General features: G+C 37.5%; 1 protein-coding gene across 1 annotated transcript in view; it reads right to left on the bottom strand.

The window, feature by feature from the left end:
• Positions 1 to 10,192, bottom strand: part of LOC106880744 (disheveled-associated activator of morphogenesis 1) — a 129,049-nt gene extending 118,857 nt beyond the window's left edge. Inside the window, exon 1 of the mRNA XM_089348382.1 lies at positions 10,000 to 10,192. The gene's annotated coding sequence lies outside the window, so the exon portion shown is untranslated. The remainder of the gene's footprint in view (positions 1 to 9,999) is intronic.
• Between the last annotated feature and the right edge of the window lie 17,799 nt (positions 10,193 to 27,991).

The following is a 27,991-nucleotide window of genomic DNA, read 5'->3' as shown; positions in this document are numbered from 1 at the left end:
TATTATATATAAATATAAATATATATATATATTATATATAAATATATATATATATTATATATAAATATATATATATAAATATATATATATATTATATATAAATATAAATATATATATATATATATATATATATATATATATATAAATATAAAGATATATATATATATATATATTATATATAAATATAAAGATATATATATATATATATATTATATATAAATATAAAGATATATATATATATATATATTATATATAAATATATATATATATATTATATATAAATATATATATATATATATATTATATATAAATATAAATATATATATATATATATATATTATATTCGGGTGCCTACGCATAAGTACCATATTCAAGCCTTGAATCTATATCTAAACCGTAATTCAATTGAATTCAGTTTTTGCCTTAAATTCATACTTATTCATTTTTTAAGCTTCCTAAATTCATGCTACGTATATATTCTATTCACCTAGATTTCATTGCTCTTTTAAAAATTACGATTTATGCATTGTTGTCTCTCAAATATTTAAAGTCTACGATCAAGAGCCCTATCTCCTCGCTGATTGGTACCTACCCACCCCTACCCATTTTCCTTTATTCAAAAATTCTTATCGCTCCTTTAAAATTATGGCTTTTAAGTGTTGATTTCTCAGCCCAAGAATTACAGCGGGATGTGCTGCTTGACTGGTCCCCCCCTCTCTCTCTCTCTCTCTTTATATATATATATATATATATATATATATATACATATGATGATGATGATGATGATGATCTTTTCTTCCGCCATGCCTCTGTCTACCCCTCCATCCTCTCTAAATCAGTCCCTCTCTCTCTCTCTCTCTCTCTCTCGTAGTTTTTCCTTAAGGTTTTCAGGTTCTGGGTATATATAAATGAGAAATCCATTCTAAATTATCTCAATCTCTTCTCCGCTGACATACTACGACGAAGTCTCCAAGATGCAGATAAGATAGAGATTTTTATTTATTTACGGCCTCAAACATCTCATACCTTTCGCGCTTTAGTCTGCCCTCTATTATTTATCTTGTTTCTCTCCATGAAATTCAATTGAATTCAGTTTTTGTCTTAAATTCATACTTATTCATTTTCTAAGCTTCCTAAATTCATGATACGTATATATTCTATTTACCTAGATTTCATTGCTCTTTTAAAAATTACGATTTATGCATTGTTGTCTCTCAAATATTTAAAATCTACGATCAAGAGCCCTATCTCCTCGCTGATGGTACACCCGCCCTCCCACCCCCTCCACCGGAAGTGCATTCCTCTGTCATCCTGTCATCTAGCGGCCTTGGCCATCCTCTCCCCTACCTTTGGGTAGCGCATTAAGTTTGAGTAATGTTTGCAGGTTGTAGGTACTGTTTTGCTTATGAATTCTTCCAATTGCAAGTTTTCTTTTCAGGTACACGACACTGCTTTCCCCCTTCCCAGGCTACAGGCCCACACCCCCAACACCCATACTGTTAGGATTGGCACTCTCAACGTCGGCACGCTGAAAGGTAGATCTGGTGAAATTGTTGAGATGCTTGAACGGAGACGCGTAGATATGTGCTGCATCCAGGAAGTAAGATGGAGAGGAGGTTCTGCGAGGTTCCTCACAGGCAAAGAACACAGGTACAAGATTTTCTGGGCAGGGAACACTGACGGGGTCGGGGGCGTAGGAATACTTCTAGCGGAGAAATGGGTGGATAAGGTAATCGAGGTCGTTAGAGTAAGTGACAGAGTACTTAAGATCAGACTAGTGCTTCATCATAGATTAGCCACTGTCATCTCAGCCTATGCACCTCAACCGGGGCTACCAGATGGTCTGAAAGACCAATTCTATGACACCCTCTTGCAAACTACCTTGTCAACGAGTGACAGGGACCTTCTCTTTGTGGCTGGAGACTTCAATGGTCATGTCGGACGTCGTGCTGGAGGCTTCCATGGCATACATGGAGGATATGGCTTCGGTTCCCGCAACGAGGAGGGAACCAGACTGCTGGAGTTCTGTGATGCAACCGATCTTATGTTCTGCAATACCAACTTCAGGAAACCTGCCAGTCACCTAGTCACCTACTGCTCCGGCAGACACTCTAGCCAAATCGACTACATCCTCGCCAGAAATAGGGAAAGAGGGCGGCTTATAAATGCCAAAACCTACCCAGGCGAAGAATGTACCCCACAACATAGATTAGTAGTTAGCGACTTTGGGATCAAGGCAAAATGGGTGCCCAGAATTAGACAGGCTTGGAGGAGAAGGGTGTGGAAGCTTAAAGACCCTGCAAATGGACAGAGACTTAGAGACAAGTTACTTGAAGCATTTAACGAAATAGAAGGGGATATAGCATCATACAACGTGGAAGACAATTGGAGATTTCTGCGGGACAACATGTTGAAAGCCACCGACCAGATTTGTGGGTGGTGTAAGGTCCCCTCCCGACCAAGAGTAACGTGGTGGTGGAACAAGGAGGTAGACAGGGCTATTAGACAAAAGAAACGGGCTTGGAAGGACTGGAAGAACGGTGGTAGCAGGGAATTGTACCAATGTGCCAGAAGGGAGGCTAGGCGACAGGTTTATTTAGCCAGAGGGGAAGCAGATTTGCCAATGTTCTGCGCCGTGAGGACCAAAGACTCGAGGTATTTCGTGTTGTAAGACAGTGTAGGAGAGAGAATAGTGATGTAGGAGAGAAATGTGTTCGCATGGATGATGGTACGCTTGCACTAAATGAGGATGCAAAGAAAGAGGTCTGGAGATGCCACTATGATAGATTGCTTAATAAAGAGAATGAATGGGAGGAAGAGAGCCTGCCGTATGTCGACCCAATAGAGGGACCAGCTATCCGAGTTGACAGTATATAAAGCAATTAAGAGTATGAAGACCGGGAAAGCCCCCGGCCCATCAGGAATCACTGCAGAAATGCTCAAAATATCTGGCAGTGTTGGCTATAGCCTAGTCACCCGTATTACGAACCAGGTGATACACGAAGGAGTCATACCCAATGACTGGTGTAGCAGCATCATAGTCAACTGCTACAAAGGTAAAGGTGACGCTTTAGATACAAATAAATACAGAGGCATCAAGCTGTTAGATCAGGTTATGAAAGTTACAGAGAGGGTCATAGCCCAACTAATTAGGGAGCGAATCAATTTAGATGAGATGCAGTTTGGGTTCGTGCCAGGTTAAAGCACTACTGATGCCTTATTTCTAGTGAGACAGCTGCAGGAGAAATACCTAGCTAAGGATAAACCTCTGTACCTGGCTTTCGTTGACATGAAGAAAGCCTTTGACAGGGTCCCCCGATCCCTTATCTGGTGGTCAATGAGGAAACTTGGGATAGAAGAATGGTTAGTGAGAGCTGTGCGAGCCATGTACAGAGATGCTGCCAGTAAGGTGAGGGTTGGAAATGAGTACAGCAATGAATTCCGGGTAGAGGTAGGGGTCCACCAAGGTTCCGTCCTCAGCCCCCTCTTATTTATCATAGTTCTCCAGGCAATCACAGAGGAGTTCAAGACAGGTTGCCCCTGGGAGCTCCTCTATGCTGATGACCTTGCCCTAATTGCAGAGTCACTATCAGAACTAGAGGAGAAGTTTCAGGTGTGGAAGCAAGATCTAGAATTGAAGGGCCTTAGAGTCAACCCAGCTAAAACCAAAATCCTAATAAGTAGGAAGGTAGATAAAACACAAACCCCTTCAGGAAGATGGCCCTGCTCAGTATGTAGAAAAGGAGTAGGTAGTAACTCTATAAGATGTACCCGGTGCTAGCTATGGACACATAAGAGGTGCAGCAACATCAAAGGCAGGTTAACTAGCAAGTTAGATTTTGTTTGTGGCAGATGTTCAGGTGCAATAAAGACTGTAAACAAACAGGAAACAACTTCTATCTCATTCCAGGGTGAAAAACTCGAGGTAGTCGATAGCTTCCGCTATCTGGGCGACCAAGTTAGTAGTGGGGGTGGGTGCGCTGAAAGTGTAGCTGCTAGAATAAGAATAGCCTGGGCAAAGTTTAGAGAGCTCTTACCCCTGCTGGCGACAAAGGGACTCTCACTCAGAGTAAAAGGCAGACTGTATGACGCATGTGTACGAACAGCTATGCTACATGGCAGTGAAACATGGGCTGTAACTGCTGAGTACATACGTAAGCTCGCAAGGAATGAAGCCAGTATGCTCCGTTGGATGTGTAATGTCAATGTGAATACCCGTCAGAGAAAATACCCGTGAGAGAAAAGCTGAACATTAGAAGCATCAGTTGTAGTGTGCAAGAGAGACAATTGCGCTGGTATGGACATGTGGTGAGAATGGATGAGGATAGCTGCGTGAAAAAGTGCCACACCCTAACAGTTGAGGGAACCCGTGGAAGAGGTAGGCCCAGGAAGACCTGGGCTGAGGTGGTGAGGCAAGATCTTCGTACATTGGGCCTCACCGAGGCGATGACTACTGACCGAGACCTTTGGAAATGTGCTGTGCGTGAGAAGACCCAGCAACCAAGTAAGATCGTTGCCAGTGCCCCTGGACTGGCTCTTGTGCGGGTGGCACATAAAAGACACCATTTCGAGCGTGGCCGTTTTCGTGCGGGTGACACGTAAAAGCACCCACTACACTCTCTGAGTAGTTGGCGTTAGGAAGGGCATCCAGCTGTAGAAACTCTGCCAAATTAGATTGGAGCCTGGTGTTGCCATCCGGTTTCACCAGTCCTCAGTCAAATCGTCCAACCCATGCTAGCATGGAAAGCGGACGTTAAACGATGATGATGATATATATATATATTATATATATATATTATATTATATATATATATATTATATATATTATGTAACATCCTTACGTAACATCCTTCTCCAATTACAGTTCTCATATTCGGTTAAGATGTCCTACGTTTAAGCTGATTCCCATGCATTTCCCTGAAGAGAAGATTACATTCTTATCAACATCACCTATTCCTATGGAAGGTATAATTTGTAATCTTCAAGACATATGTTGGAAATAAAAGTATGCAGTTAACATGCGTTTTACTCCATTTACTAAATTTATATATATATATATATATATATATATATATATATATATAAATGCTACCAAATAAACTATGTTTTGGGCACAACAACTCTTTGTTACTACTAAAATAACCTCAGAAATGATTTGGGTCGCACAAATTTGAGGTCATTTTCGAGCAATATTTCAATTTGCTTTTATGTTTCACCTTTGTCTGGTGTTTCACACATGTGTAGAATTCTAATCAAACAAACATTTATGAAACTGTGTTCATAAATATCTTATTAAAATAAGCCACAACCAAAAAATATCATTAAAAGACATCCATTTCTCTATATGTTATGAGGAAATACAGTCGCACACATACATACAAAAAAGAAGTATGTATATGTATTTATGTATGTGTATATGAAAGATAATGTTTGTGTGTGTGAGAGAGAGAGTGAGTACCACTTATACAGGCAAAAAAATACATATGGCAACACACACCTTCACTCACTCAGTCTCTTTCACGCACACACATCCATTTCATATACATGTACATACATCTTTCACTGTCTGCTCTCACTTTAAAGCAAACCTTGCTTTTTCACTTTCTCCTCTCTTTCAATTTTTGCTCTCTTCAAAGCATAAAGAAATAAAAAAAAATTTATGGAAATTAATGAACAATCATATGATCCCATATGCTTTGCTGCTTCAAACACAAGAATGCCATAAAAAAACTTCCTTTGGCATGCATATACACACTCTGGGTAAAACTTCTGTATGAATTGTTATTTCATGCTGTGTGCATGTGCAAAATTACAGCTCAAATCCAATTGAAATTAACTATTTCTATTCTGTAATTTGTGTTAGTGATAAGTGTATTTAAAAACCTGGTCTTTGATATGAACTTAAAAGGAAGATTTCCTAGAAATCCTGTCCTTTACTGTTATTTCTAGCATGTCCAAGATGACATTTGTGCCCCCTTTTATTTTTTTTCTAAATTTCTTCAGATTCCTATGCATTCGATACAGGAGATCGGGATTTCACCCAAAAGAAAGCACTTTCATGCAAACCCATGCAAATTGTACCTCCCCCACTTCACTTTTAAACAAACAATAACTTCCATTTAAGCCAGTAACCCAGTTCACTATATATCAGCTGTGCTGCTTCTGCCCATAAGAAACAAACAAATAATACAATGTGGCTGTCGGTCATAACACTCAGGCAACGCCGGGATGCATTACTAGTGTGTTATAAAATGGTTTAATTGAAGCTATAAGATATTTTTGCTTTTGTTAAGTAGAATTACAGAGTAAATGTACAATACATAGACTGTGATATTTGTATGGTGTTTCTTACGTTAATGGCAGAAAACAGGTCAACTTTGAAAATATTCTTAAATGCTTTTTTACTAGAATGAATTTTTGTTCAAAGATAGTTTTCTTACAAATTATTAATGTTTATTAATTTTTAGAAATAAATTTCATGATAATAAAACTAATTTAAAACAATAGTTAAAAGTTCGTTATAATTTAATAAATGTCACAATTTTTATTTAAATTAAAGATACCGTTTTTTTTTTGTCTTTTTTTTCAAACGCGAATTTTTTCTACTATCAACTATTTATTACAAAAGTAGAGTACATTTTTCACTAATAAAGTCCGGGGAGGGAGGCACAGAAATATTAAGAATTGCAAAGAGACGGAGTATGAGCTATAAAAAAATGTTTTAAAGGTTGGGAACCACTAATCTAATGTATTTTTTCATTTTTTAAAATGGTATAGCGATTCGGATGCCAAAACTAGCAGATATACTACTTTAGTAGAGTCCAGATGGACTATATGTAGTCTGAACCTTTCCCCCCTTATTTATTATTTTTTTTTTTTACGGAATAGGCTATGGAGATTCCGATTCCGAAAAGATTTTTTCAAAAATCTCAATTTCAAAATTTCGATCCCCCCACCCCCGTTTTTTATATAGATCCACAGGGTAAACCTAACCCTAACTCAAACCCTAACCCTGACCGTAACCCTGACCCTAAACCTAACCCTAGTTTTGTGAGATTTGGCTGTTATTTCTAGCATGTAAATAGCCTGCTTGGTGGGGGGGGGGTGTTTGAAATTTTTCAAACAATTTTTTTTCAGAATCGGAATCTCCAAAGACTAAAAACGTGGGATTCCGTAAAAAAAAAATTAATAAATAAGGGGGAGAAAGGTTCAGATTACATATAGTCCGTCTCTACCCTGATGTACTTTAAAGAGTACGTTTCTAATGTTTCCCCAATAAATCAAATGTTCATCTATTTCTACAATAAATTTAATGTTCTGAGTTAGTTGTCGTTTCTAATCCCGCAAATCCGCAGCGATTGTGTTTGCTTTCTATTTCTCCAAATCCAATAAACTAAGCACCAATAATTTAATTTGGTTAATTCCAACGGAGAATAGCAAAAGCAAACTAAATATGAATTATGAAAAAGAAAAATTGTTACGATCAACATGTCAACCAACTTGAAATCTCAGTTTTTCATTTCTATTATATACATACACAGAACACTATGCATATGACACTTTGAATAGGCCTCAGTCAGCTATCTCCGGACTCATTTGTACGTACAACACATGCTAATCAAGAATCTTGATCATATTCGACAACGAACGAAGAATTAACAAGATATGAGTATATGTACTGTGCGTTTGTGCGTGCATTTGGAGTATGCAAATAACCGAGAATAAGCATGGGTGTGGCTCATTTCTTACATCTGATTTTATAAAAACGTTTGAGGTAAAGAAACAGATATCCAAATGCACCTATTTTTCTCTTTAATTAAAAGAGGATGACAGTTTACGTTCTACAGAATAAAATGAGCTTAAAGTCAATTAGGGAGAGTAAACTGTTACGTTCGAGTTTAGCAAGCAGTAGTTTACAGGTAGCAATGTAAATATATGAGCAACATGATTGCTGCATACCCAGTTTGCACCTTGTAGTATCGATGTAAATCATGCGAACTGATTAAAAAGGTATAATTTTCGAGATACGAAAATAATAAGTGTTGAATGTAAGAGAATGAACTACTACTAATCTCTTAGAAAGTGAAAAGTAATATATAAGCGAAGAATAGGGGGAGGTTACCTTTAACCGACATTCCTGAAATTATAAACAAATGCATATGACTAAATGCAAGTTATTTCTTTGTTAATACAAGTGTGTGTGTGTGTGTGTGTGTAATACATATTTCTATCAATATTCATCATTAAAATGTGATTTTTTTTTCTTTTCTTATGATATGAAAACGGAAAACATCTCATTAATCTGGTTTCTAGAAAATAGAATAAGAAATTGAAGGTTCTCAGAATTTTTTTTAGATGAATGAATATTCATTTCATTATTTAAACAATGTGTGGCGTGAAAATGTACTGAATTACTCTTTTTAGGACTTATTTTAGAATAATGTTGACTGTTGAAGTGAGAAGACAGCACAGGAAATTTTAAAAAATAAATGTTTCATGCAAGTCTCTAAAGGAAACACTGATTTTTGATAAAGAGTCATTTCGTAATCGAGGTTTTCTATATCAAAATACATTCTTTTATTATTTTACTTGTTTCAGTCATTAGACTGCGGCCATGCTGGGGAACCGCCTTGAATTTTTAGTCGAATGAATCGACCCCAGTACTTATGTATATATATCTTCATATTTTTCATTCATCTAGTGAACTACGAGAAAAATATTTGGCAAATTTCTTAAAAGAATCAAGACTAATTTACATCATACATATGTCGAAGAAAAATTATAATACTCAGTTATTATTATTGAAAATCTGCATTATATAATAATGTACAGAAAAACCTCACATGATTTTTTTAAATATTTCTTTGCTTTAAAATACTAGTCGCCTGATGGGGAAATGAAATTAAAATAGATTGTTAATGTATAATGATAGTTACTCTGGTAATTCAAAATGGGATAGCTGAAGATGATTTGCAGTATGCATAATTCAATGAATGACAATTGACGGTAAACAAAAATCTGTAAAAGCGAAAGTGTTGTTTCAGGGTTTTTTTCTTACGGTATTAAAAAAAAAATGTTACTGCTGATACGGGCGAGGAAAATCTTTACTAGAAGTATATACATGAAGAATTTCTAGAAAACAGAAATAAAAGTCTGTTCTATGACATTCAGGGAACGTGTGATAATTTTTTACATGTTACAAACTTAGTGGACAGTCCATCTTTGTATGCTTCTTTTTTTATATTTAAATGTAATTACTCTTATTTTCTTATAATAATTTCTTTTAATTTTAATTCATCAACCAGAAAATGATTTGTTTTGTCAAGCCTAATTTCAAACGAAAGAATGCCTATTAATATATGTTTGTGAATGCATTAATGTTGTTTAATCTTCTATCAGCTTTGGTCGAGCAAACTTACGATCAAAGTAGATTAGATAAGAAATTCTATGATCATATTGTCGTGTTTGGCGTTTCAGGGATAATACACTGAAATCTGCACTTTCCTTTTTTTAAGAAAGTAGGGCCTGACTTGAACGAGGTTTGGCAACTATTGCTACTAGATTGAACGAAAATGTAGAGGTTCTGCTAATGGCGCGTGTGAGTGCATTAACACGGGTGGATTAATATGACCATGAGTCGAACCTGAAAGAACGAGAAGAGATTTGTTGAAAAGACTATCAAGCTAGATACCGTAAAGAATGGCATTAAAACAATGATGGTCACTGCTGAGATCATATCGAGTTCACTAGAAATTGGCCACTAATCAGCTCAGTAGCAATACATAAAACGCGTGAACAAAAATTCAGTGTAGCGAAATCAATCAGTTCGTTAAACACTGATAATTGTATGGCTTTTGGAGAAAGTAAGTATGGGACAGCTAAACGAAACGATGAAAATTACATAGCCGTATGAGTACACTGCTTAGTCCTCATTTAACTTCGCGATATACTGAAATATTGAACATAAAGAATAATGATAAATCAATAAAATATTCCTACCTTATTTCAAGAAGTACAAGTCAATAATTATTTTCTTGTTTGTATTTTCTTTGAATAAATACTGAAGTCAGTAAATATATTCCTTTTCTTATAATGTAGGATAGCAATCCGCGAAAAAGTACAGGGGACGTAAAAGGATGTGATCATATAGAAAGGTGGAAGAGAGTATCGAAAGTCAGGTGCTACTGACTACAGGGAACAGCGTAAACGAGTAATGTTACTTGTTCTTAATGTATGGGTAACCATAGCGTAATAAATTATATATGGATCATCAAAAGCGTTAGAAATTATGTATGGATCATCAAAAGGAACAATATTGAACGAATTTCCTATTTCAAAAGGAATCTTTTAATTTTTCATGTCATCTGCAAGAGCTACAATTTTTTTTGTTATGATATCCAATAAGGCTTCCTACCTAAATATGTAAATATAGGCATGAAACTGGAAAGATGTACAATGAGTTTGTCATTTATTGATGTTTGCATTGATATTCTGGTAGTTCAAGGGTTCCTTTGACTTTGGTAGTCAGTAGCCAAGAGAGGGATGAAGACAGCACTGTTAACGGTGAACCATTGAGCCCTTAATGATTGTGAAACATTTTCAGAATATCATTTTTTTTAGATAACAGACGTGTAGATTGTAAATGGGAGCAGTGAGTCATTTTAGGAGGTTGATGAAAGTTATTGTAGGCAGTGATCAGCCCAGCAGTGAGAATTTAGTCCTGAATTGGAACCTTTTGATCATTATTGCATTATACCTTACCATACTGACAGTTATCAGGAGAAAAAATACTTGGTAATCATTAAAGATCCATTGGGACATTGTTAAATTGTCTTCATGTAGTTGGTTACCAGTAGGGTCACCTTGCTCTCAAGTCTACTGAATCGGTCTGAAATCAGAGGTATAAGAAGTAAGTGAAAAATCAACCATCAATTAAACCAGCATCGTAAACTTAACTCAAATATTCATATGATAAAAAAGAAAATTCATCTGTAAAAAGCATATTTAAACAATCAAGCAATTGGCTATACTGTAAATCTTAAAGCCTGGATTATTTTTAAAGCTTTTTTATAAATTAATGTTGATCATGAAATATAATTTAATTCACAGAAGCATTTATTTCTTGCTACTATGAATAGTCAGCAAGAAGTATATTAAGGCCAAGTGCAGAATTTAATTAAAGTAATTGTATTTCTCTTAAAGAAATTAATATCTAAAAGACATCCCACATCTTGAGTAAAGTGAGCCAGAGAAATCATGTCAAAATTAACTTGAAAATCACTGGTTTCAAATTTCAAGTTGTCTACTTCAAGGAGATTTTTGTGTCCTGTTAACATATTTCTAAAATACTGTTTATATTTCTATCCTTCTCAATTTATTACTCACATTTCCTCTGAAGTATGAAGCAGAGTGCTCTCCATCAAATGCATAATGAAAAAGCTTCACAATTTTGCCAATTTTTTCAGTTTCTGAAAACATGGATTCAATAATAAATGTACTAATTTTAGATAATATATTACTGAAGTTTCTCAGTAGTATTCTGATCCAATTTGATAATAAAGAACATGTCACTTTTCTATTTCAGTTTGCAAGATTCTTCATGTGAAATCATGTGTTTAATGAAATTTTGTTGTTTTGAAAGTCTCACTTTGCCAATTTCACAGAGGAGAAGTAGGACTGGTTCTATTTCATTTCTTTTATTATTGATAAAGCAATGGGCTAGCAGATTCATTGGCAAGCTGAACAAAATGCCACGAAGCATTTTGTCCATCTTCATGTTCTGAGTTCAAAATCCACTGAGGTTGACTTTGCCTTTAATCCTGTCGGGGTCAATAAAATAGTACCAGTCAAACACTAGGGTTGATTCAACTTACCCAACTCTCAAAACTGCTGGCCTTGTGCCAAAATTTGAAACTATTATTGATACTCAACTAGTTAACCAATTAACTAATCAATTGTTTGATTAATTATTCGATCAATTAGCTAGGTTCATCAGAGGTTCTTTCATTGCTACTTGTGATCTTATTAATGACATGCTGTTGCTATTCCAAGTCTACTTGTCCCCTAGTTTATAGATGCAATATTTGTATTTTCAAAAATGTGAGAATGAGTAAGAGAGGTGTGTGTATGCCTGCAGGTACTGGTGTGAATATGCATATTAGTGTGCATGCATGCACCTGCATCAGATACTGTGGATTCAGTGTGTGGGAAAGAATGTTTGTGTGTGCACATGCATCCACATAAGAGTTCAGTGCAAATTCTGTGAACAGTATGGTTGGTTCATTTATTTGCTTATTTATTTATTTTATGGTTAGTTTTTGTTCTTTTGTGAATGGGCTGCATGTTTGTTGGCATTGAATGCCAACAAAGATGCAGCCAATTCACAAAAAAGATGTGTACATGTATAGACATTGAAGTCCAGCTGCTTTACTGATTTGGGTAGGGGTGATGGGGGATCAAATTACAATATAATGACTCTCTTCAACTTTAATTCTAATAATTCAAGTGATAAGGAATCAAGAATTTATCTACCAGCATACTATACATCTCACACACATATGCTAAGTATATAGACTTACATGAAACACACTGATGTGATTAACACACCAATGTATCCTTACTAATAACATACTAGTGTATGTTTAGTAACCTAAATACAAACCAATATACTGTCACTGTATGTCTCTCTTTCTCTCCTCACACCCCCTCCTTTAATCACCTACCCTACACATTGTCTCCCTATTCCTCATCTCTCTACAGTTTTATTCCTCATCTATCTACAAGACCAGCAATTTTGGGGTGAAAAGTAAGTTGATCACTCGAACCCCATTGTTTTAACTGGTACTTATTTTATTGACCCCAAAAGGATGAAAGACAACGTCAAACTCAGAATGTAAAGACTAATGAAATGCTGCTAAGCATTTTCCTCTGGCATGCTAATGATTCTGCCAGCTCACCACCTTCTCAATTTTATCATATTGGTACTTAGTACCTCTCAATTTTCACTTTTTTTTTTTTTTTTTTTTTTGTTACAGACACATAAACCACTGATTCCTGCCAAATTTCTGATGCTAACTTCAGATCTGGTATCTGAATTTTTTGATCATATTCAGATTTTGTATAACCGAAAACCCCTATTTATCATTTTTTTTTTTCACCTGCTTCTATTACAAAAGCCATATAAGCTACTTTTCTGTGCAACGTTTTATGTATATATGTATATGCATATTTAAATAATTAGTGAATAAAGATATCTTTTCTCCTTTATTCTGGCTGAAGACAGACAGCGGAATTCCACTGGCAGAGTTACCACCCTTGTGCCCAACCATCCACCAAAAGCACATTAGTATTTTGTTGTTACTACTGAAAGGCAATTTCTTGTTCTCCTTGATCACTTGTAGGAAGCTCTCCTTCTCCAGGGACCAACAATAATCTCTCATCATATTAGGGTTGAAATTACCTTGGTATCTATTTTCCATAACTGAGATCTGTTGGTGGAAGTACTTACCATGCTCATCACTCACAGCCCCAAGGTTGGCCAGGAAGAAGTCAAGATGAGAATGTAAAAAATGCATTTTCAAAGACATTCTGCATCCCATATTTTCATAGGATTTAAGCATATTTTCTACGAGTTCACAGTGGTTTGTGGCTTTGTGGTTTCCAAGAAAATTTTTAACAGCTTCAACAAAAGATGTCCATGCTCCTAGTTCATTCTCATTTATATTAGATGGAACCAATGAGTCATAGATGACACTGCAGATCTGTGGTCCAGTGAAAACTCCAGCTTCTAGCTTAGCGTCTGTCAATATTCCTTTGAATTTATCCTTTAAATATTAGAAACCACTACCTTGATGATCCATACCCATCACAAAATTTTTCATAAATCCAGGTTTAATGTGAAGTGGTGGAAGATGTACTTTCTGAGGGTCAATGAGTGCTGAGTGTTTCACATTGTGTTTACCAACATGTTCAGTTCTAGGTTGCCGGTCATGTTTTTTGCACTGGTTCTTGTTGTCACTGCAGTCACATAGACACAAAAAGCACCTATGTTTTGTGTAGCTCAACTGTAATCCAAGAAGTAATGACACAACTTTAGAGTCCCCACAAATATTTGGTCCTTATATTTGATGGGTCTTAGAGCAGTTCCATTGATTCATAAGTTTCATTAAGGCCAGTGGCATGTGCTACAGTATTGAAGGTTTTTCATTGTCATTGTGAAAGTATTATAGCTTTAAGGTTAGTTACAGCTAGAGTTAATGAACAGTCGCCATTCTTTAGGATCATAGTGAAAGCCAATCCTTTCCATCAGGTCACTGATATCATGGCAGAAACAAACGTTTTCCTCCTGTAAGTAAAATTATAAAAACTGCAAATGGTGATGCAGAAATGGGAAACTTTGGCTGGAGAAAATTCCATTCTTGAAGTCTGGAACTAAGCAACTCTGCTTTTCCTTTTGGTAATTCCAAATCATGCACTAAGTCATCTAACTTCACTTGGCTTAACAAATGTGGGAAAATAGTTGCATCTGGAAAGTATATGCCATTTTCCCCTATTTCTATATCACTAGCAGAATCTTCAGATGAACTGCTGACTGTTGTCACTGGTGGTGGATTTGTTTCATCATGTGGTACTGGTTTTATTGCTGATTCACAGTTTGGGTATATGATTTTTGATTTGATTTTCTTTGTGAAACCAGCAATCTTGGCCCAACAAAAATAACAATCATTGAAGTGATCTTCCAGCCCACACCAAACTATGGGGACTGAGAACAGCATAGCTTTTCTTTTACCATTCATCCAAGCTATTAACATTGAATTGTGCACAGCAAATATGTGGTGTCTAGTCATGCTTTTGCTCTCCTAACTCCCAGTCAAAATAATACTTGTAGGCAAGCTTAATCTTTGTTGTTATGTCTTTACATTGTGTCTTGAGTGTATATTGTCCTTAGATACAGCGAAAGTTATCTGGTTGATTTACACAGCATGTCTATTTGATTACATTTTAATTAACATACAATATCTGAAAAAAAAAACAGTAAGTAATAATTATGATGTACAAAATAAAAAGAAATATACACCATAGTACAAAACAAATGCTGTAAAAACACAAGTTACCACAGACTGTTACTTGCTTACCAGCAGAGAGTTTCAACAACCACTCTATTTGACTGTCACATAGTGACTGACTGTTGATCTGTTACTATGCTCTTGATTCAGTGTTGCCAACTCGAGATAAATTTTATTGATCAAAATCATTAGAATTTGTATATAATTGGCAAACAAAAATTGCTCTAACCTTGAAAAGCAAGTTTCATATTACTCCATTTCTTTCAATTTTTAAATGAATTTATTGTTTTCCAATTTAAATTTTATGTCTTGTAATGTGACTGGCAGTTCATGTATGACATTACTTAAAACATTTTAAATTTCATTTTTCATTCACAACACAGCAATCAGTATCTTCAAATGGTTCAGCATTTTTTTAAATCAGTCTTCATAAACAATTAGCATGTCCTAATTTCTTAGTTAGTATATACTCTATCTTAAAATCATAGTATAATAATATAGTACCCCAGTGTTGCTACCTATTAGCAGTATGGGTAGGGATTCCTTTCTTCGACCCATATAGAGATAATAGCATACAATGATCAATCTGTAACTGAAAACTTCTACCATGTAAAAATCTATGAAATTTTTTTATGGCAGTCACCGCTAGAGCCTCTTTTTTGGTTTGGCTGTAATATTTTTCTGCTGATATCAGAGAATGTGAGGCATGAACCACTGCCTTCATGTTATTATCTTTATATTTATGTAGCATTACTGCTCTGATACCGTACTCAGAGGCATCTGAAGCTACTACAATCTCCACTGCAAGATTGAAGTGTGCTAACGTCAAATCAGATGTTAACATTTTTTCATGTCGTCGATCACCTTCTTAGAATTTTCAGACCAATTCCACTTTACATCGTTTTTTAATAAATTATTTAGTGGAATTCTTACCTTATGCATATTTGTAATATAATTATGGTTATAATTTACCAGTCCCAAAAAAGCTTGTAAGGTCGGAAGGGGCATATTTTTAATTGCACCTGCCCTTGACAGGTCTGGTCGATGTCCATTTCTGTCAACAATTTGTCCTAAATATTTTATTTTTGGTAAGAAAAATTCACACTTTTCTTCACTGAAAGTAAAGCAGTAATTCCTAATTTTTTTTTATACATATTTTACATGCTCTATGTGTTGGTCCTTGGATTTTCTTTTAATGGGTATGTCATCCAGATATGGAGCTGGGAATTCATAATCCACTTACATTGCATCCATAATCTTTTGAAAAATCGCCAGTGCAACTTTTAAGCCAAATGGTAACTTGTTGTATCTATACAGTCCTTTACGTGTGTTAACTGTTAAGTATTTAGAGCACTCATCATCATCATCATCATCATCATTATCATCATCGTTTAACGTCCGCTTTCCATGCTAGCATGGGTTGGATGATTTGACTGAAGACTGGTGAAACCAGATGGCTACACCAGGCTCCAATCTGATTTGGCAGAGATTCTACAGCTGGATGCCCTTCCTAATGCCAACCACTCTGAGAGTGTAGTGGGTGCTTTCATGTGCCACCGGCATGAATGCCAGTCAGGTGATACTGGCAATGGCCATGCTCAAAATGGTGTATTTTATGTGCTACCCACACAAGAGCCAGTCCAGGGACACTGGCAACGATCTCGCTCGAAAGTCCTTACACATGCCACGGACACAAGTGCCAAAAAGACGACGCTGGGCACAGGTGCCATCACAATTTCGCTTTTGCTTGCCTCAGTAAGTCTTTGCAAGCTAAGTTTTGTGTCCAACGAAGGAGATGACGTTGGCACGGGTGCTAGTCGTCGAATTTAGCTCGATTTCGATTTCACTTACCTCATCAGGTCTTCGCAAGCGGAGTTTAGTGTCCAATGAAGGAAAGGTATGTATAAGTGGGCTGGCTACACCCCTGGAAGAGGCCTTGGATTTAGGTCTCACTTGGCTTGCCGGGTCTTCTCACACACATCATATTTCCAGAGGTCTCAATCAGAAGTCATCGCCTCGGTGAGGCCCAATGTTCACCACCTCATCCCAGGTCTTCCTGGGCCTACCTCTTCCACGGGTTCCCTCAACTGCTAGGGTGTGGCACTTTTTCACGCAGCTATCCTTGTCCATTCTCGCCACATGTCCATACCAGCGCAATCGTCTCTTTTGCACACCACAAATGATGCTTCTTATGTTCAACTTTTCTCTCAGGATACTTACACTCTGTTGGGTATGCACACTGACATTACTCATCCATCAGAGCATACTGGCTTCATTCTTTGCAAGCTTATGCATGTCCTCAGCAGTCACGGCCCATGTTTCACTGCTATGTAGCATGGCTGTTCGTACACATGCGTCATACAGTCTGCCTTTTTCTCTGAGTGAGAGTCCCTTTGTCGCCAGCAGAAGTAAGAGCTCTCTGAACTTTGCCCAGGCTATTCTTATTCTAGCAGCTACACTTTCAGCACACCCACCCCCACTACTAACTTGGTCACCCAGATAGCGGAGGCTATCAACTACCTCTAGTTTTTCTCCCTGGAATGAGACAGAAGTTGTTTCCTGTTTGTTTACAGTGTTTATTGCACCTGAACATCTGCCACATACAAAAACTAACTTCCTAGTTAACCTGCCTTTGATATTGCTGCACCTCTTATGTGTCCATAGCTTGCACTGGGTACATCTTATAGAGTTACTACCTACACATTTTCTACATAGCTAGCAGGGCCATCTACCTGAAGGGGTTTGTGTTTTTTCTACCTTCCTACTTATTAGGATTTTGGTTTTAGCTAGGTTGACTCTAAGGCCCTTCGATTCTAGTCCCTACTTCCACAACTGAAACTTCTCTAGTTCTGATAGTGACTCAGCAATTAGTGCTAGGTCATCAGCATAGAGGAGCTCCCAGGGGCATCCTGTCTTGAATTCCTCTGTTATCGCCTGGAGGACTATGATAAATAGGAGGGGGCAGAGGACAGAACCTTGGTGGACCCCTACCTCTACCCGGAATTCATCACTGTTCTCATTTACAACTCTCACCTTACTGGCAGCATCTCTGTACATGGCTTGCACAGCTCTCACTAACCATTCTTCTATCCCAAGTTTCCTCATTGACCACCAGATAAGTGATCGGGGGACCCTGTCAAAGGCCAGGTACAGAGGTTTATCCTTAGCTAGGTATTTCTCCTGCAGCTGTCTTACCAGAAATATAGCATCAGTGGTGCTTTTCCCTGGCACGAACCCAAACTGCATCTCATCTGAACTGATTCGCTCCCTAATTAGTTGGGCTATGACCCTCTCTGTGACTTTCATTACCTGATCTAACAGCATGATACCTCTGTAATTATTTGTATCTAAAGCATCACCTTTACTTTTGTAGCAGTTGACTATGGTGCTGCTACATCAGTGATTGTGTATGACTCCTTCATGTATCACCTGGTTCACAATATGGGTGACTAGGCTATAGCCGACACTGCCAGATATTTGGAGCATCTCTGCAGTGATTGCTGATGAGCCGGGGGCTTTCCCTGTCTTCATACTCTTAATTGCTTTATCTACCATGGTACTGTCAACTTGGATAGCTGGTCCCTCTGTTGGGTCGACATACGGCAGACTCTCTCCCATTCATTCTCTTGAGCAATCTATCATAGTGGCATCTCCAGACCTCTTTCTTTGCAGCCTCATTTAGTGCAAGCGTACGATCATCCATGCGAACACATTTCTCCCCTATGACATCACTATTCTGTCTCCTACACTGTCTTGCAACACGAAATACCTCAAGTCTTTGGTCCTCACGGCGCAGAACAATGGCATGACGTCCAACATGACCATTGAAGTCACCAGTCTCAAAGAGAAGGTCCCTGTCATTCGTCGATGAGGTAGTTTGCAAGAGGGTGTCATAGAATTGGTCTTTCAGCCCATCCGGTAGCCCTGGTCTAGGGGCATAGGCTGAGATGATGGTAGCTAACTTATGATGAAGCACTAAAATATCTTGCTATCGTTTAATTTCACAAATATGTCCTCTGGAGTAGGTTGCAGATAGTGGAAATTTTAAGACATTTGTTTAAACCAGTAGAAAAATCAGCACACTCTTTGATTTTATTATTCTTTTTCTTAATGTACAGTTTGTGGTGTCCATTGGCTATATTCCACTTTTTGAATAACTCCAATTTTTTCTTGTCTCTCAAACTCTAAGTTTATCTGTTGTAACACTGCGAGACGTACAAATCGTTTTGGTTTAAATACTGAGCATTTTCTTTTACTTGAAACTTCACCTTTGTTTTGGCATATATAAAACTAATTCATCTGACAGAACTTCAGGAAAAATCTTTTTTAATTCATTTTTTAATTCCTCTGACAGCTTATTTGTTCTGGTGGAAAAACCAATCACATTTTTACAGAAAAGAACTATGGGGAGGTCCTATAAGTTGAATAATTTCATCCAGTCTGTTCCAAATAAATTTGTTGCATTATTCAATACAAAAACTTTGGCTTTTAAGGCTTTTCCACAAAATGTAATATCACTTAACATTTCTCCCTTAAAATGTAATTTTTTTTCTGAAACACTATGTGCAGTTACTTTTAACAGGCAGTTACTTTTAAAATGTAGACCATAATCCATTATTTTCAGTATTTTCAGACATCTTCAACATTAATTCCGCCAACTGTTGGTTTTGTTGTCGTTGTAGTTGTTGCTGTTGTAGTTGCAGTTGTAACTGCTGTTGTTGCTATTGTAATAGTTGTTGTTGCTGCTGTTGCTTTTACAACTACACCACAGAGGCTAATAAGTTTTCCATGTTAAAACAAATTTTTGTTTGGTTTTGTACCAAAATAATTCTAAACGTCCAATGCAAGCTTTGAACAACTCACCACCACTTTTATATCCTAGTATGGGATAAATAATTCAATGAAGCAGTATTTACATGATGCACTACAATTATTATTACACAAGGTTAAATGCTTTCTGCCAATGGCTCACAGTGAACTGCCTACCCCAATTGCTGACGGTTCTTTATGTTATAGCAATGTGTTGTTCCACTTTTAGTCATATGAAGGTGGTTGGAATACTTCCAGAACAATAGTGAAGGCATGTGGCTAAGTGGTTTGGGTGTTCAGTTCACAATTGTAAGGTTGTAAGTTTGATGACTTGTGGTGTGGTGTGTCCTTGAGCAAGACACCTTATTTTACATTGCTCCAGTCCACTCAGCTGGTAAAAATGAGTAATACCTATATTTCAATAGGCCAGCCTTGTCTCATTCTCAGTCACACTGAATCTCCTTGAAAACTATGTTAAGGGTACATGTGTCTGTGAAGTTCTCACAGCAGGCTGTTTTGTTGATTGGATCAACTGCAACCCTTGTTGTCATAAGTGATGGAGTGCACTTTATATATATATATATATATATAAGATGGGCTACTTTCAGTTTCCATTGACAATATCCACTCACAAAACTTTGGTTGGCTCAAGGCTATAGTAGAAGACATTTGCTCAAGATGAACTTTGTGATTGAGAAGTAAACTTCTTAAATATGTGTGTATTTATATATATATATATACAGGGGTTGGACAAAATAATGGAAACACCTTAAAATTTCAAACAAATTTATTTTAATATGGGGTAGGCCTGCCTTTGGCAATACTTACAGCTTGAATTTTACAAGATATGGACTTGTACAAAGTTTTAATTGTTTCCAAGGGAATTTTTGTCCATTTTTCAGTTAAAACAGTCTCCAGTTCTTGTAGTGATGATGGTGAAGGATATCGGCTCCTTACTTGTTTTTCTAAAATGCACCATAAATGTTCAATAATATTGAGATCTGGGGACTGCAGTGGCCAGATCAGATGTTCAACTTAACTAGAATGTTCCTCATGCCGTTCACTAACAACTTTAGTTGTGTGAATTGGTGTATTATCATCCTGAAAGATTGCGTTTTCTTCCGGAAACAGTTCCACAACCATAGGATGAATCTGATCAGATAAAATGCTCAAATAGTCTTGACTATTAATTCTGTCTTGAAGGGAAACCATTGGGCTGGCGGCTTTCCTAGATATAGCCCTCCAGATCATCATAGGTTCTCCTCCATGTTTAACAGTTGGAAGAAGGCAGTCTGGGTCAAATGCTTCTTTTAGCTGTCTCCACATGTATACTCAGCCAGTAGTCGGAAATACGGTAAGGGATGACTTGTCCGAGAAAATAACATTCTTCCACTGCTCTAGGGACCAATTCTGTAGGCTTTGCAACATTTGTTTTTGAAAGTAGTGGTTTTCTGATTGCAGCCCTCACGTGAAATCTGGCTTTGTGCAGCTCCCAGCAAACAGTTTTTGTGGAAACTGGGTTCTCGAGGTGGTCATTAAGCACTGCAGTAATATTGGGAGCTGTACTTTTGTGATCCTTTCTAACAATTTGCATAAGAGTCCGACAGTCCCTATCTGAAAGTTTTGGTTTTCTTCCAGAGTTTTGTTTCGGAGAGGTTTTTTCCTCTTTCTCAAAGGCTGTCATTACTTTCAAGACAGTACTTCTTGATACACCAAACATTTTGGATGTTTTTGTTACACTATCACCTGCCATATGAGAACAAACAATTTGACCTCTTTGAAAGTCTGATAGAGCTGTCATTTTAATGAATTTTAATTATCTTTTTCTGATGATATCTGAAAAGAAACAGCAATTTTAGCAAAACATATTAAACAACACTAATAATAAATCAAGAAACATAAAAAAAAACAAGCTTTTGATGGTTTTACAGATATTTCAAAATAATGATGCTATGATGCTAGGTGTTTCCATTATTTTGTCCAACTCCAGTATGTATATATATATATATATATATATATACACATACACACACATATTTATACACATGCACACACACATACACACATAGATACATTCATACAAGTGCATATATATGCACCTTTATACACAATAGATATCTACACACAAATACTAACACCCTCCTATGCAGATATAAAAAAACAAATGTACACACTCACATACATATGCTAACCTACATGGGCATATACCAAGCCCATAACAATAATAATGAGTATATATAAGGTATATATAAAAACATAATAATAATGATAATGATGATAATGATAAAGCGATAATAACAATAAAACAATAGTAAACATCGTCATCATCATCATCATTTAACATCTGTTGTCCATGCTGACATGGGTTGGACAGTGTGAATGGTGAATAGAGTTGTCATAGAAACTTTAGTCTCTCTCTATCACCTTTCAACATAATTCTATATCAAGGAACAGTAGAACAATTCAACAACATAATAAAAATAAGTTTTATTTTTGATGATGCTTGGTTCCACAATTCCTGTCATTCAGCTTAGCAGCCGCTGATTAAGTTGTAGTTGGTATTGGAAAGTTAAGAGCTTCCTTGATGCCTGCCAGAGAAGCAAGTAGCTATCACCATTGAAGGTATCGTGGTGAAGAATGCTTCGTTGAGGAGCGAGGATTTGTCATGTAGAAGGTCTGTCGCTCAACTGACTTACAAAGTGAAACTCACTCTTTAAGTACTAGTTTTACTACGCATGCACACTCGAGGGGCTTCTGGTGGTGAAGTCCCTTGCGCATGCACAGAATAGTACTTCCTCAATGGCGGCTATAATTTCACACCACTACACCCAGTATGTTACAAGTCTGTAGTTCCTTCTCCTTCTTGTCAAATTTCTCAGTTGGACTAGTCTACGCTAGGGAGTATAAAGACCTTCACCAGGGAGGGTTTTGCATTTATGAGCAACCATGTATCTCGCTGTCTGGTGAGAAGGTAGTCAATTTGGCTAGCGTGGTCACCTGGTTGATAGATAATCAGGTGGCTGTCTGGCTTCCTGAAGTTGGTGTTGCAAATTGATAGGCTATTTGCATCACAAAACTCCAGTTGCCTTGTCCTTTCTTCGTTTCAAGAACCTATTCCATGGCCCCCATGTACACCATGGAAGATACCTGGCTGCTGCCCAACATGTCTATTGGAATCATCAGTCACACAGATGAGATAATTGTCATTCGTCTTTGAGGTAGCTTGCATAAGAATATCATAAAAGCGGTCCTTTTGTTCATTTAGTAGACCTGCTTGGGAGGCATAGTCAGAGATAATTGTTGCTGTACTATTCTGCAAAACTAACCTGAGCTTCAGTACTTTATCACACATCCTGGCAACCTCTATGACTTATCAACCAATTTCTATGCAAGAAATATGCCCACACGAACTACCTCCCACTATTACCCTCCCAGAAGAGTTTATACTTATGTATCTTACCTGTGAGGAACATGACTGAAGCTCCCCTCCACTTACTTCTTGAATGCAACATGCATCAACATGCCTCCATTCAAGTATCTCAACAATCTTACCAGACCTACCTGTCAATGTGCCTACAATGACAGTGCCAACTCTGAAAACTTTGAAAAGGATATGGGAAGCAGGGATGTTATTCAGCATCTGAAAAGAAGGTTTCAATGTGCATTTGATAATGGAAATGTCATAAGAATTGGTTTTGCATTAATTCATCATCATTCAATCATATTAAAAATTGTTACCTCTATTGGGAATGAGTGTAATACAATAATTGTTAATATAAACATTATTACTGAAGATATAAACTGGTTAAAGTTTAACCCTTTCGATACTAACCCAGATGAAACTGCCTCTTGCTTTGTAGTACAAATGTCTTGTTTTCATAAGTTTTGAATTAAAATCTTCCACCAAATGTTAGTCACAATTTATGTTCCTAACACCTTTTTGTTATAGTTAAAATTAATTGAAAGAAACACAGAGCATCTCAAAATAAATATGGTAACAAAAGGGTTAAAATAAGAGAATCTTCTGGTACAGAAGAGAGGCTTCCCATTCTGGTGTTGGTGTGGAGGCAGGGCCTTATAAGGAAGTACCAGTATAAGAGAGAAGGTTTTGGGGGATTTAGGTATAAGAGAAAGGAAACTTCAAGTATGAGAGTTTTCTGGTATAATAGAAATTTCTGATATAATAGAGATTTCTGGCATAAGAGAAGAAATTTCCAGTATAAGTGAGGAGATTTTCATTATAAGAGGGGAGATTTCTGGCACAAGAGAAATTTCTTTCTGGTATAAGAGAGATTTCCAGTATGAGGTTTCTGGTATAAGAGAGATTTCTAGTATAGGTGGTGGGGGTGGGTTTGGATGGGCACATCACAAAAAAGCAGGTAAGTCAGTCATCCAGCCTGGAGAGCCCAATCACAAAATAAGGAAACAAGGGAAAAAGGGGGTAACTGGATTGCAAGAAAATAGCATTCAAGAGAGAGAGAGAGAAAGAGAGAGAGAGATAGAGAGAGAGAGAGAGAGAGAGAGAGAGAGAGAGAGAGAGATAGAGAGAGGGAAAGACAGACAGACGAGGCAGGCAGAAGGAAATTTTGACTGTGGAGAAATTGCAAACTAACAAAATATGAAAGTTACTGTAAAATTAAAGCAAGCAATATGAAAGTTATTGCAAACTAACAGAGTATGGTAAGACATTGCGAATAAAATGCTACAAGAGGGAATATTGTAAAATTAAGCAAGCGATATGAAAGTTAGTTTAAAATCAGGTTACTATTATTAGATGAATGATGTGATTAAAAGAAGAGAGATTTTCTTAGCTTAGGTGGACATTAGCAGCAAGCAGTGTGAAAATTTGGTCCCCACATGGCTGGGATGGGTTTATATATAGTTCTTCAGGCAAAAGGCGGAGGTGGGTAACTAAGAAGGCATTGCAGCAAATAGCAACTAAGACAGATAGAAAGTGGAGGACAAAATGAGGAAACAAAAAAATTGGATAACTGGATTGCAGAAAAATAGCATTCAGGGCAGAGAGAGAGAGAGAGAGAGAGAGAGAGAGAGAGAGAGAGAGAGAGAGAGAGAGAGAGAGATGGTGGGGTAGAAAGAAAATAGCAATAATAATATTTTCTGTTATAGGTACAAGGCCAGCAGTTTTGGGGGTGGAGTAAGTAGAATGCATCGACCCCCAGTGTTCAACTGGTGCTTATTTTATCAATCTAAAAAGGTTATGAGGCAAAGTTGACCTTGGCAGAATTTGAACTCAGAACATGAAAAACACTAAATGCTGCTAAGCATTGTGTCTGGCAGGCTACTCATTCTGCCAGCTTACCACCTTATAATAATAATGATGATGATGATGATGATGATGACTTCTTTTATTTGCCACCAGACAATGAATGAGGGAGACAATGCAAAGGCAGACATAAAGCATGAGCTATTACATAAAATGAAATCATATTAAAGTGGTAATAATAGTAATAATAATGATGATGATGATGATGATGATGAGCTCTCTCTCTCTCCTCCTCCTCCCTTCCAATGGGTTCTCAGTGCTCCTGAAATCATTCACACGACATGGCTATTTAACAGCTCTCCCAAAAAATGAGTAAGACTTTTCTATTACTTTATATATTTACTAAAATTTTATAAATTTTCATATCTTAGCTAGATAGGTCCTCCCAAAAAATCTAGAGTTCTATACATAAATACACCTCCATGCTGGAATTTTGGCGAGCTTACCTACTTCTTTCCTCTTCATCTCCCTTCCCGTTTCTCTCTGTCCTCTCCCCTTCCATAGGGTTCTTAGTACTGCTGAAATAATTCACACGATGACATTTAACAGCTATCCCATAACGCTGAGGAGGAGAGAGAGTGGGGAAGGGAGACGAAGAGAAAGGACGCAGGTAAGCTCAGCAAAATTCCAGCGTGGGGGCAAATTTATGTATAGAACTCTAGTTCCAACTAGTTGACGGTAATCTCAAAAATGTTATAAATTTCCATATCTTAGTTATGGTAGGTCCTCCCACAAAATCTAGAGTTCTATACATAAATTCGCCCCCACACTGGAAATTCGGTGAGCTTACCTGCCTACTTCTTCTTCATCTCCCTTTTCCATGGATAAATTCCTTCATCGTAACTACAATGGGGTGTTCATAGATAGAATACTACAGCTTCTTAAAACTATGAGATGTTGTTTATAACTTTCGATATCTTAGCTATGCTAGTTTCAACTTGTTGACTGTACTCTCAAAAATTTCATAAATTTCCATATCTTAGCCATGCTCAGTCCTCCCAAAAAATCTAGAGTTCTGTACATAAATTCGCCCTCACACTGGAATATTGGCAAGATTAATTGCCTCCTTCCTCCTTGTCTTCCCTCCCTCCTCCTTCTCTTCCAATGGGTTCTTAGTGCTCCTGAAATCATTCACATGATGACATGGCTATTTAACAGCTCTCCACAAAAATGTGTAAGCCTTTTCTACTACTCTCTATGTTTGCTAAAACTTTGAGATGTTTACAGACTTTTCTGTCTTAAGTACAATGTCATTTTCAATAGATAAATTCCTTCAGCATAACTATGATGGAGTTATAGCTTTTTAAAACTGTGAGCTGTTTTTTTATAAATTTCGATATCTTAGCTATGCTAGTTGCAAATTGTCGATGCTACTCTCAAAAATTTAATACGTTTCTATATCATAGCTATGCTGGTTCCTCTTAAAACTCTAGAGTTCTATACATAAGTTTTACCCCTCCCACACGGGTATTTTGGAATGCCTCCTTCCTCTTCGTCTCCCTTCCACCCTCTCTCTGTATCCCCTCACCTTCCAATGGGTTCTCAGTGCTGCTGAAATCATTCACACAATGATGTGGCTATTTAATAGTTCCTCACAAAAATGTGTAAGCCTTTTCTATTACTTTTTCATCATCATCATCATCATCGTTTAACGTCCGCTTTCCATGCTAGCATGGGTTGGACGATTTGACTGCGAACTGGTGAACTAGATGGCTACACCAGGCTCCAATCTGATTTGGCAGAGTTTCTACAGTCGGATGCCCTTCCTAAGGCCAACCACTCCAAGTGTGTAGTGGGTGCTTTTACGTGCCACTGGCACGAAGGCCAGTCAGGCGGTACTGGCAACGGCCACTCTCAAAATGGTGTATTTTATGTGCCACCTGCAAAAGAGCCAGTCCAGTGGCACTGGCAGAGATCTCGCTTGAATTTCTTTACACGTGCCACCGGCACAAGTGCCAGGAAGGCGACGCTGGGCACAGGTGCCATCACGATTTCACTTTCGCTTGCCTCAACAGGTCTTCGCAAGCAGAGTTTAGTGCCCAATGAAGGAAGGTATGCATAAGTGGGCTGGCTACACCCCTGGAAAAGGCCTTGGATTTAGGTCTCACTTGGCTTGCTGGGTCTTCTCACGCACAGCATATTTCCAAAGGTCTCCGTCAGAAGTCATCACCTCGGTGCGGCCTAATGTTCGAAGGTCGTGCCTCACCACCTCATCCCAGGTCTTCCTGGGCCTACCTCTTCCACAGGTTCCCTCAACTCCTAGGGTGTGGCACTTTTTCACACAGCTATCCACATCCATTCTCGCCACATGACCATACCAGCGCAATCGTCTCTCTTGCACACCACAACTGATGCTTCTGAGGTTCAACTTTTCTCTCAAGGTACTTACACTCTGTCTAGTATGCACACTGACATTACACATCCATTGAAGCATACTGGCTTCATTCCTTGCAAGCCTACGGATGTCCTCAGCAGTCACGGCCCATATTTCACTGCCATGAAGCATGGCTGTTCATATACATGCGTCATACAGTCTGCCTTTTACTCTGAGAGAGAGACCCTTTGTCACCAGCAAAGGTAAGAGCTCTCTGAACTTTGCCCAGTCTATTTTTATTCTAGCAGCTACACTTTCAGCGCACCCTCCCCCACTACTAACTTAGTCACCTAGATAGCGGAAGCTATCAACTACGTCTAGTTTTTTTCCCTGGAATGTGGCAGAAGTTGTTTTCTGCACATTTACAGTGTTTATTGCACCTGAACATCTGCTACATACAAAAACTAACTTCCTAGTTAACCTTCCTTTGATATTGCTGCACCTCTTATGTGTCCATAG

This window comes from Octopus bimaculoides, chromosome 3 (genome assembly GCF_046866305.1).
Source record: "Octopus bimaculoides isolate indiv1 chromosome 3, ASM4686630v1, whole genome shotgun sequence".
Taxonomy (NCBI): domain Eukaryota; kingdom Metazoa; phylum Mollusca; class Cephalopoda; order Octopoda; family Octopodidae; genus Octopus; species Octopus bimaculoides.
This window is presented reverse-complemented; position numbering and strand designations above follow the sequence as displayed.